The 12,716-nt window shown below is 30.6% G+C and overlaps 1 protein-coding gene across 10 annotated transcripts in view; it reads left to right on the forward strand.

Annotated features, from left to right (window-relative positions):
- The first annotated feature begins 24 nt into the window (after positions 1-24).
- The window catches only part of LOC148620136 (coiled-coil domain-containing protein 33-like), a 49,399-nt gene continuing 36,707 nt past the window's right edge, over positions 25-12,716 (forward strand). For 7 of the 10 annotated variants that reach the window (XM_088580723.1, XM_088580719.1, XM_088580726.1 and 4 more), the window contains exon 1: positions 8,890-8,975. The gene's annotated coding sequence lies outside the window, so the exon portion shown is untranslated. Of the gene's footprint in view, positions 44-3,389; positions 3,617-8,889; positions 8,976-10,944; positions 11,039-12,716 lie in introns of those variants that run through there. The other 3 variants (XM_088580722.1, XM_088580721.1, XM_088580720.1) reach the window with 3 other exon arrangements.

A 12,716-nucleotide genomic window follows, 5' to 3' on the forward strand; every position in this document is an offset into this window, starting at 1 on the left:
GGTTACTGGGAAGCAAGTGTTTCGAGGCGCAAACTTTTAAAAGGTAAAATATTGATGCGGGCACGAGACCGCAATTAATTTTCAAGTGCATTTCAATATACTCATTTGAACAGATTAAAAAAATTCCATCGGCGCAAACTGAATAAAACTTCTCTGGCCTAAAGATATGTACAAACAGGATTTTACATATAAATTGTAGAAAATTTTACCATCATTTTCTGAAATTAATACAAATAATTCGGAGATGGGGTAAACATGACAAATGGACTCAGTCAAAAGTCCTAAATTTTAACCTTCTTCCACTGAACCAAATCACAACTTTTAGGCAGAATTGATTAATGAAAAAAAATCCCATGTAATTTTAACCTATTTTCTACCAATTACTAGTGAATTAGAGGCAAAACTTCAGCAAATAAGTTTCCAGTAAAAATATAAAAAAATGTGGAAGGTGCCTAATACCAAAGTTGGAACTATATTCGTATACAATGAAAACCAAGGGGAATTAATTGTGTTCTCGTACCTGCGTGCCTGAGTTACAGCAGGGACATAAGCATAAGCATAAAAGATTTATTTAAAGTCGGTTTTACATATGACAATCCAACATGAGGTCTGTAGAGCTTTTATATGACAAATACATAAAATACATAAAACAGTAAAAGCACATCATGCAAAGAATAAGTAATGTTTTTAAGCACGGCAGTTTGCAAGCAACGTTAAAGCATATAAAGCAAACATAAAATGCAGATGAACTAACATTCATGCAGTAGTGATTATATAAAGCACTTAAGATAATTTAAGCATTTAAAAAACAAATAAAAAGTTATGCATCAAAATATAAAAGCCATAGTATACAAGATAAATAAATAAATGATCTACAATTCACTGAGATCTGCAGTAGGAACACTGACACGAACTGCACTCCCAATTACCAACCAAACTTTTAAACTGAACCAAAGGTATTTCTTCCCTCATCTCATTCGGCAGTTTGTTCCATAGTTTGGCTCCTGCATATCTGAAAGAGTGTAAGCCATAGGTAGTTTTCCTTACCCTGAGAACATCTGCTATGTTGTTATTTCTAAAAGAGTAATTACATTTTTTAATTTCAATAAGTTCATGTAGATATAAAGGACACTGTTTAGTAATAATTTTATACACCTCTTTTGCTATCATTCTAATTTTTCTGATTTTTAAACTTGGTGATTTTGATTTAATTAACAGTTGTTGATAAGTACTACAATAGTCTTCATATATAAATCTTAGGGCACGCTCCTGTATTTTCTCTATTTTTCTGGTAGTACAATCACCACAGAAGTGCCATATTACAGGACAGTAATTAAAATTTGACATGATAAATGAATAAAATATACATGTAGTAAGTCTACCTAATTTTGTTAAATGTTTACCAATACGTTTAAGTACATGTAATTGTCTTGATGCCTTTTTACAAATGTTAGAAATATGGGCATCAAACTTAAGCTGATAGTCAATTGTTATACGAAGTAATTTCACTTCTTTTTCACAGTGTATGACATTACCATCTACAATAAAAGAAATATTTTTGTTTTCAGTTTTCTTTCCAATGGCTATTGCCTGAAACTTGTCAGGGTTGGCCGTCATATGATTTAAACTAAACCAATTAATTAGCTCTAAGCTTCATTTTTCTAAAATATTTACAACAGTGTCTATATCAGAATGTAAATATGACAAAGTATTGTCATCTGCATAATTATACAATGAACTGCTTGTTACAAAATGAAAAATATCATTCAAGAAAATATTAAAAAGTAAAGGTCCTAAAATAGAGCCTTCCGGCACACCTTTATATATATATATATATATATATATATCTTTCCAGATACTTATATTTATACCAACTTTTACACATTGTTTTCTTTTACTTAAATAGTTGTATATTAAGCTTAAAGCTGATTCAGATAATCCATATGCCTTTAATTTTAAAATTAATAAATTATGAGGAAGGCAGTCAAAGGCTTTCAAGAGGTCCATCAACACAGCAGCAATAATATTGATTATCATCAATAGCCTTCTTCCAGCCCTCAATGATTTTCAAAAGTGCTGTCTGGCAGCCGTATCCTGCTCTAAGGGCAGACAAATATGGATAAAAAATATTTTGAAAAAAATGAACTAGCTGTCGGAAGATGGCTCTCTCAAAAAACTTGGATACAACAGGTAAAATACTGACTGGCCTATACCAACTTTGAGTTGACCATTCTTCTTGTGAAGTGGCACCACTTGAGCCTCTTTTAGTTTGCTCGATAGATATGTTTATTAATTTTATTATTGGTGTCACAACTGCTGGTTTTGCCGATTTCAGTATTTTAACGGATAAACCTTCTTTACCTATAGCTTTATTTACACCAGGTTTGTTTATTTGTTTATCAACAAATTTTTCTTCTATACATTTAAAAATTAAATTACCTTCAGTTCTACCACTATTATATATAGCTTTCATACTAGGGTGGTTCTGATCTACAGTGCAGTCTGATCCAATATCTTTTGCTACATTAACAAAAAAATCATTAAACATATCAGCAATCTTTGACTGATCATTTATAGTATCATCATTGTCACATAAAATAATGTTCTCAAAATAATTACCTTTGTTTGTTAGGAAAGATTTGATGGTAGGCCAAAAGTCTTTACTTTTTGGTCCCCCTACACAACGCTCTATAAAATAATTTCTGACTGATTTACGCTTGATTTTGTTTTCTAAATTTCTCTGGGCTCTGTATTTTTTCTTAGATTTTACCTTGATATATTTATTGTACAACATCTTTTTCTTAAGTATAGATTGTCTAAGTTCTTGATTCATGAATTGAGCAGGATTTTGTACATTTTTTCGCTGTTTCAGTGGTATGTGTTTATATACAATATTTAGAAGATCAGATTCAAAGTCTTCATATGCTTTGTTGACATCATTATTCTCATCAATTTTCTCATTAAATGTGCTTTGTTCAAGATCTCCTAAAAAGTTCTCATGATTAAATTTTTTGAAACTTCTATATGATTTATAATGAGCTTTTATTGCTGGCACATTGCTTTTAAATTGAAAAGATATCATGTTGTGTACATCACTTATTGCACAATTGAAATTTACTACATTTTGTATATTGTGTTTTTTTGTTAGTATAACATCATTTAATGTTGGTTCAGCATATTGTGTGAAGCAGGTGGCATCTTTCACTACATTCTCTAGGTCACATATATCACAGACTGACTCTAATGTCTGTTTCTTCTCCTTAGATAGTAGGTCATAATTAAGGTTACCAAGAAATACAGTGTTGTCATATCTTACTGATATCTTGTCATATGACTGTATAAAATCATTTTTAAACTCATTATCTGTAATTGACTGTGGTCTATATAGACCGGCAATCAGCCACTTTTTTTTTAGCATTTATAACCACTTCCACACATAAGGATTCTATTATTTTAAACTCAAGGTGTTTCTGTCTATCGCTCGCAAGATCAGATCTTATGTATGCGGCTAGACCTCCACCATGGGCCGATCTATCTGCCCGCCAGAGGTGATAGTGATCCAACTCAAACTTAGCATCTGGGAAAGTGTCATCGAGTTTTGTCTCAGCTATGATCAGTAAGTCTACTATGCGTTCACTCACTTATATCTTAGACTATTAATGTTCAAATAAGAGCATATAAATCAGGGTATAATCTAGGATTCAGTGAATGGGAGGAGTGACTTCTCCCTTCCAGGAGTGATAGGGAGAAGTGAGTCTGGAATGGGGAGAAATCATACTTCACCGCTAGAATATTTTATCGCATTGATATGAAGTTGTATCTCAAGGACATGTATTCTAATAAATGTAGATGATAAACAAATAAGATTAGTTTAAGTTTAATACTGTAACTTATTAAATTTGTTTGGATGTTTATTTCTTACTTGTTTCAGCTCTGCGAATAGGTCGATTTCATCTTCATGTGTGGAAATGTTTACACTGATTGTTGCGGTTTGGTCAAAGGGGGGATAAATCCTGTTAAACCCATCATCATTATCGATCCAAAAATTTCTGTATTCATTTTCATGTTGGATTTCAAAAAACGAGTCAGTGAAATTAGGAAGGGTGCATAAACGACAGAACCAGCTGTCAGTTGAGTCTGAAAGTCGAGTATACTCTTTAATTGGCAAGTCAATACATTTTTAAATGGAACCCAAAAATCAGTCTTCACATTGAATACCTTTCTGGTTTGATTTCACAGGCTACTTGCACGACCCACATGGAAATTTTATAGTTCCTGGATTAGTAGCTATGTTTCCGCTAATCAGGAGAAGCAAAGAAGTAACATGCAAGTAAATGTGTATGATGGTCTGAACGGCCTGCCATTGTTTTGATGTCTTTGTCCATTGAAGGGGTCATTGATTATGGTGAAAAATCGCATTTCTTCAAATTATTTAGGTCAAAACTTGCATAGAAACCCAAGTCTGATGCTTTGACTTTACACTGATGATACAATTGTAAAGATCTAGGGCTTACTCTTAAAGATATTATGATAATTGCAAAAGCCCATATCAATCCCTTCTGTATGGTCATCGCCATGTTCATGTCTGACATGACTATAAAATACTAACGTCCCTGGTTACAGAGAATATTTTATTGATGGAAGATACACAAACAAAATTCATTGTTAAATTTAATAATTGACTTGTACAGAAATGTGCCAAAACTATTTCATCACTTTGTTTCTATCAGGGACTGTATAGTAATATCAAAGAGATTTGCAACTAACTGAAATCTCATTAATACGTGGCAGGGAACAAGATATGATACTTACTTAATCAACAATAACAATTTGACTTTAAATTATTATGACTAAAAAAGGTATTGCGAATACTGAAATAAAACCTTCAGTATCCCTTGAGCTTCATGTTTATACCACATTTTTCTTTTTACCAAAAAAAAACAAAAAAGAAGTATTGAAAACAAGTTACTTACACCGCAGTTTTTATGAAAATGAAAATAATTAAAAATTAAATTCATCATTTTCACATTAACCTATCACAACATTTTTGTTTTTAAAGATAATTAAATAAAATCTTCAGGTTTCCCATTTTTACTTCTTCTGGGTGTCTGCTACAATTATTTCAGATCATTTTACCAAAAGGGGATAAAGTAATTAATAAATTAATAATAAGAAGAAAGTTCAGGGAAACTTGTTCTCTGCCAAAGATTTGATGGATAAACTGGCTAGTTATCAAGTTTCTTATCTTAAATTATAGGTCTCTGGTAATATAAAGTCCTTGTTTCTATGCAAAATCCTTTTTTCCATAAAAAAATTATTTGAAAGTTATTTCTTATTGATCTTCATGATTTTACGCAATTAGTAAGAAAAATACAGGGGCGGATCCAGACCATTTGAAAAGGGGGGTGCCAGCCTAGGTTCCACAGAAAAAGGGGGTGCTAAGACTTTGTTTACTATTTTTTGTCAATTTTACACATGAAAATGACAAATTTTCCAATTAAAAGGAGGTTTGCTATACTCCTGCAGCCTCCCACTTGATTTGCCACTGAAGCATCTGAAATTTTTTTGTTTATTTTGAAAAAAGACTTTCTGACTGAAAGTAGATAAATATTGGCAAGTTAATTACAAAGAAAATTGATAATGTCACATACTAATATTATTTCCAACTAAAGGCGAAAGGGCAATAAAGAGTCTTATTGGCCTAAAATGAAAATTAATCGTAAAATGTTGAATGATTTTGATGTGAATTTGGAGACTTGAATCCATTACAAATGAGAAAACATAAAGACCTCTGATAATTCTTGCTTTGAAAAGATAGAAAAATTGCATGAAGTTAACTAATATTCAGATTTTCTGACAAATTTTGTTCTTTTTGGTCACTTTCTGGTCATATTTTTGTCAAGAAATAGTGTCCACACCCAAGAAACAACTTCATATTTAGTGAATACATTCATTATTACATAGTTTTATCATATGTGAAAATATAAAGTTCTTTCTTGGGTGTGGACATAGTTTTCTGGATATACATTGTAAATGTCGGAAAAAACAACTTGGCAGTTTTTGTTAAATGACATAAAATTGTGGTACCATTATGACGCCATAACAATGAACTAATGCCACAAAATATTATTTTTCCTTATATTAATGTATTTTATGTTATGAACAACTTCTATGTCAAAACAACAAAGTTGATATTTTAGGCAATATTCATAGCTGAATGCCCCTACACCTTTATGACACTTAATTTTTTTCTGTACTAAACTCTCTGACTTTTCTGAAAATAATACTATAGGACTGCATCAAAACTTTAATTTCAACATTTTAATAGTAAAACATTCATCATAATCAGTACAGAAGTATGCCTTTAGAAAGTAATATGAAATTTAAGACTGACTGATTACTTATGGCATGTCTCTGTGCAAGATAAAAAAAATAGTTCTGATGTCTCTGTTGTCCAATCTTTAGTGATGGTCTTTCACCAATTATTTTGTGCACAGAAGGAACTTGAAACACTGAAGTCAAGCAAATTTTATTTAAAGAAGACAACAGTTAAAAACATTAAGTTCATAATTCCTGAAGTAACATAATTTCATAGCCATAATTATTCTCAAAGCTGCTTGGTCCAATAATATCTTGATCCAATATTTCTTACGTGACATCATGGTATTGGCTGCATTTTTGTTGACAAAAACTATCATTGCAGTTGTAAACTACAGTAGGACCTGCTAAAAGTTGAAAATTTCACATGTACATGTAAATAGAAACCCCTTTTTCATGATTACATGTAGGTGTCATGATAAAATTTCTTGATATACATATCAGGCCGTGAAAAACACCAGATATCAGGCTCAAGACAAATGAAAAATCTATTTGGACCAGTAAAATTATTCAAAAAAGTTTCTTTTTAATGCATAATTTGGCATAAAATTTATCGCACAAACTGTGACTTAAAGAAATGTAGGACCAGTATTTTTTTTTTATTCTTTGTGAAGACTAACTTAATAATATTCAGAAATCTTGTACATAATGTAAGCACAACTCTTCCAAAACTGTTCAATGGTCATTATTTTTTATATTAAAACTATACAAAGCTTTTGCATCCTTCATGTGCACAATGTAAGATAATTACATTCAGATGCTTGCAAAGGGAGATAATTCCCCATACAATTTAAGAGTTTTACATATTTAGTGTTGTAAAAAAGGTATGTATCAGTCCATAAAACATCAGCACTCATTGATCTATTTTATCCTCTTAAAGTTGATAAAGATGATCCTATTCTGTGATAATCCAAAGTGATGTACATGTATATTAAACTACAGGAGAAGTACTGGTTGTATGCAGTTGTACTGATAATATTGACACGGGAAGAGTAATCAAGGGAAGCAAGATTCTAGTGGAAATCAAAAGAATATGATCCAGGGACAAAGACCAGACATGGAAAATAGACATGCACAACAAAGAACATAAAATAACCAAAATAATACATTCAAAGTAACAAAAGTAAGTGAGCAAATGGACTCCACCAAAAACTGTGAGGATGGAACAGGTGCATTGGTAGGTTAAGCATCTCTGCTTTTCTAGAAACACCCAATATCTTCAGGATGAAAACATACAAGGTCTAGTAAAGTACTCCTTCATGAAAAACAAACAGTCCAGAACATTTTAAACTTTCACAGACTGAAGGAGAATTGAAATTATTGGTAATCTGTACATTTTTCCATTGATCTTCACTTTTTCTAGTACATGACAAGATATTCAAGAATATTCAAGAATAATTGTCAAAGCATTATTATTAATTCTGACATACCTCTGTTATTTTCTTTGGAGTTTTGAATGAAAATGATGTTGTAGATTTTTTACCTTAGTTCCTCTAATAAAATTGAATGTAAATAAATTTCTAATCTATGAGAAGTTCCATATTGTGTAACATGTATTTTCTAATTCAAATATTTTCTATAAGATATTAGAAAGAACAAATAAATGTACAAGACAATATGCAAAAATTGATATCTTTATTAAAAATTATTATGCTTCTGTCACATTACATGCATTGTACATTTTTACCATTCCTGTTGTATTCGGACAAGTTCTGAAAATAGTTTAAACACTCCATAAAAGACTTTCCTTTATCTTTATTTACCTTAATCATATATTTTTTTTAAATATTATACTTGGGCTTATCTTCATAATTTACAACTCAATGCAATTTCAAGTACCAGGACATCCATGCATTTAGAGTTATCTCCCCTTCATTGAATTTCTTTTCTGAGCAATGCATATATTATCATCTCTCTTTTCCCTTTGGTTATACATCTCATTTATTTATAATTAATGGGTTGCTTATTATTCTAGTAATATTAATTGTTTTGTGTTTTTTTTTACTTTTTTTTTTACTTTTTTTTACTTTTTATTCTATTAAAAAAAAAACAAAATTTGTAAAGGTAGTGTGTTTATTTCATTTTTCAAATTTCATTTTTTATGCATATAATTTGGTCTTCTTTTTTGTATGAATTTAAACTTATTCAATCTTTAGTGATCAATGGCCAAATTACTGTATGATGTTAATTTCAATTTTCAAAAGAAAAGAGATTTCTATGTGGTATGTCTTTTCATGTTGATTTCAATATTAGAGGCCTCTGTAAATATTCATTTATAAAGGATATGAAAGAAGCTATTTACGAGGTTTCTTTATGTCACCGATCAGAGTGTATAGCGATTGTTCTGCATCGGGAAGCATCTATAAACCAAAATGTAGACTTGAATTATCTACACCAGAAAGGACCATAGAATTTAAATCTTTAAAATTTTAAAGCAAATGATCTAAAATTCTATCAAATATAGAAAATTTGAATACTATGATGTATTAGAAACGAACTAACTAATACTTTATTCAATATTGTGATGTCACTGCATTTTCATTGGGTATTGAAATAGGAAAAATATTTAGCAAATAAAACAGGGAATAGAATTTAAGGTTAGTGATTTTTCTTATTTTGGCCATACTAACAGCTGAATATGATGAAAAAGAGGAGAATTTTTTATGTATTAGATTTTGATAAACTTTGATGTGCTGTTGTGCTTTAGCAAGTATAAAAGGGTTGAAATGAATTATTGGTAGATCCATAACATTTTAGAACGGTATTCTATGAACTTATCATTTTCTCAACTTGGTTAAGGGCAAAGGTAAAAAAAAAACAGCATTTTTAATTACCATAAGTTGGGAAATTTAACTTTTTGAATTTTATAATACTCATTTTATTGTAGGTAATATTGCTGTCAATTCCTTGAACTTGCAAAAAAAACATTTTTGAAAACACTACACTAGATATCTCAATACAAAACTTATACAAATATTTTCAATTCATACTTCTTTTTGTGTTTTTGGTTTTGTTTTGTTTTGTCTTGTTTTTTTGTTTTGTTTTGTTTTGTTTTGTTTTTTTTTTGGGGGGGGGGGGTTATGGGGGTATTGCAAAACATGGACTTTGTCTTTCATCCACAACTCATCATACACAATTGAATACATATAACAAGGATGGTGCGAAACTATACAGACTGCGTCGGAAAAATTATGGTTCCATACATTCTGATCTTAGCAAGTTTACTTAATGCTATTTCCTGTTAGTAACAAACTTTCTTCCATTGGAGATGTTCAAATTTGCCACATTTCTTGAAAAAATAGACCAGGATTGGAATAGAGAACAAAATTTCAGTAATTATCTTCAATTATTTAACAATGAATGAGGAGTAGATGAACCATTTTATTTTCAATTAGTTGTCAAATCAATAGGAGATAATTAGTGGTGAACAGTTTCTAGCCAGTCGTCAAAAGGAAAGTCTGTATAACAAATGACAATATCAAGGTAAAAAACTGGAATGTTGGAAACCACCTTAATGCCACTGACTTGGTACAGGCATTTTCGATCGAAATGGTGGGTTAAATCAGGTTTTATAATGCATAAATACGAAACACTTTATTAGAACAGATAAGTGTAAAATTTCAGTTGTTATTGAATGCTGCTGTTTTGAATTAATATGAACAAATCATTAAGTGTCAGTCCCTGTAAGAATCAGGCAGTAGGTGAAACATGGTATGAAAAAAACAATTTTGATAGTGTAATTTGACTATTTGCACCATCAGAATCATGGAAAACAGACAAGATTTGCCATATCATGCTGGACCATTGAGTTACAATTTCATTGAAATGCACTGAAAATGATCATTCCAAGAGCAGATAACTATGTCAAACACCTAATTTTTCAAAGATTCTATTGAAAAATTTCTGCGCAAAGCTAGTTATGCAGAGATCAAATAATGGTCTTTTCAAATAGAGAAAGTATCCTTGAGTGATATTAGATTGTATGATCGGTGGGGTTTTGACATGCATGGTTCTGATTTTTCCCATTTTGTCTGATTCTTACAAATACTTACACTTGATTAACCAGTAACTTGTCTTGATCATATCAAACATCCCCCCCCCCACATATCTGAACAAAATTTGTAGAGAAAACACTGACTTGTCTCACAAACAATGTTTTTACTTCGTTGGAATTCCAATCACTATATTACACTAGATTTTATTATTCTAAGTTAAATGTTTAAACCTATTTATGTTCAATAACTAATGCAATGTAGATTTTACAATGTTTGAAAAAAATGTCTATCACTATTTTCATGGAGAATACAAATCTAAATATTCTTCAAATTAAATTTCTTATCTCTTTCATCCACAACAAAAGATTAAAATTTTATTTGTAATCTTCACAATTGAGTCTGAGCGGAAAGTCTTTGACGAATAAATATGACAATTAATTCAATTGACCCGTGAATAAATCATTTCATTGTTACAAGAGTCAAGTGCAAAGAATGCCTGATTGAATCATTTGTTTACTATCAAATGACAATCGCCTCACATTTAAACTTCCAATATCTACAAAGGCAATATGTATATGATATGCTAAATTTAATCATTGAAAATTAGAACGCCAAGGCCTATAATGCTGTATTTAGTAGTGTGTTAGGATTATTGTTTTGCCATGGTATGTTCTGTATGGTTTTTTGTAAGTAAGAAACAATGGTTTGTTTCAGAAATATATTAAATTTATTTGTACATGTATTAGAACGGTGCTAAAATTATATGTTATCCAATGATTTTGAAATTTCAGATAAATTTCAGTTTAATAGATATGTTACATGAGTACACGAAATGAATTTTTTAATACTTATAGCAGGCATAGATCCAGAAATTTTGGAATGGTGAAAAGAGAGAGGGTTGAAGCTCTTTGGTCAACTTGAGCCCAAAAGATGCAAAACGATATTTTCGATCAAGGGGGAGGGGGTGTTCCAACCTTAGGACCCCGAATTCTCCAAAATCTCTGGATCTTCACCTGCTAAAAGTTTTAAACTCAACTCATGTAACTTGTCTATGCTATCATTATGTCACCCTTAATTTGGTGGGGAGATATATTGTTTTCTGTTTGTCTGTCTGTCCACCTTTTGTAAGTGCAACTGCTCAGAAACTTCTGCATCAAATTTCATGAATTAGTGTAGGTAGTTAGGATTGCAATGTGCTGCATATTACCAGGAATTTATGATCCACTGCATTTTGTGGGAGATATACATACCCCTTTGAACTTTAAAACCGGGGGCGACATTAGTTTTTGTAGGCGAAGTCAAGCTTTAGTTGTCATGTGCTATTAACATTGAAACACACCCCCCCCAAAAAAAAAAGATCACACTTTATGTTGTCATGTACAAATACAAAGAAAAATAACACTTTAGTTAGTATCAATATTATAACGTTGCCTGAAATTTGTGCATAATTTTTATGCTTTATTCTTATAAACCAAAGAAACGCCAATGGTATACAGACAGTATTATTAATAGAACAAATGTGTATGTAATTTAATATTTGTAGCCAGGACTTGTTATTTGTACGTTTCTAGATTTGATTCATGATACAAGTACTGGTGCATGTACATATCAAAAATGTAAATTGTATTTTGACTTTTAATCTTTTTTATTCTTCTATTTTTGAAACATAAAAAATTGTAATTTCAGAATGCAATAAGGTTCAGTTGTTCCCCCATCTATTACAATGCACCTGTGCTCATTTCATAAATGGCTGACATTCCTTCTACCATCTTCATATCTATCATAATTTGATAGTCCCTTTTATCGCCTGTGATGTAAACTGCAATAAAAACCAGATTTAAAGCTTTATATCCAGTACAAATATTACAAGCAGCAAAAATATGATAAATATTGTCAGGTATCCAGATAAAAGGATTACTTTCAAAGGTTTATGTTTAGACTTTTCTTAAGAAATCATTGATTTTTCCAAAATGAATTAACCAGAAAATTGATTCTTGATACAAGTTCATGACAATTGGTTCTTCAGGGGAGATAACTCAGAAATATGGCAGCAAGATTTGGAACTAGATCATGGTGTGAATTATGTACATCACTACATGTACCTATTACACTGTTATAAATTACATATACCATGAATGTGTTATGGTATTTTATAATATTTAAGTTTAAATTATGTTACCAGTTATTATTTTGCATGTCTATAGAACTAAATGAAATTTTGAATTACCAGTTATTATTTTGCACATCTATAGAACTATATGAAATTTTGAATTAAAATAAGAAATAATTTCTTTTCTTTCAGATATTTGTCTTTGGATCAATTTACCTCTTTGTGCATGTAGA

Source organism: Perna viridis, chromosome 4 (assembly GCF_037379345.1).
Source record: "Perna viridis isolate PV_CMFRI_1.1 ecotype Kerala chromosome 4, ASM3737934v1, whole genome shotgun sequence".
NCBI classification, from domain to species: Eukaryota; Metazoa; Mollusca; class Bivalvia; order Mytilida; family Mytilidae; genus Perna; species Perna viridis.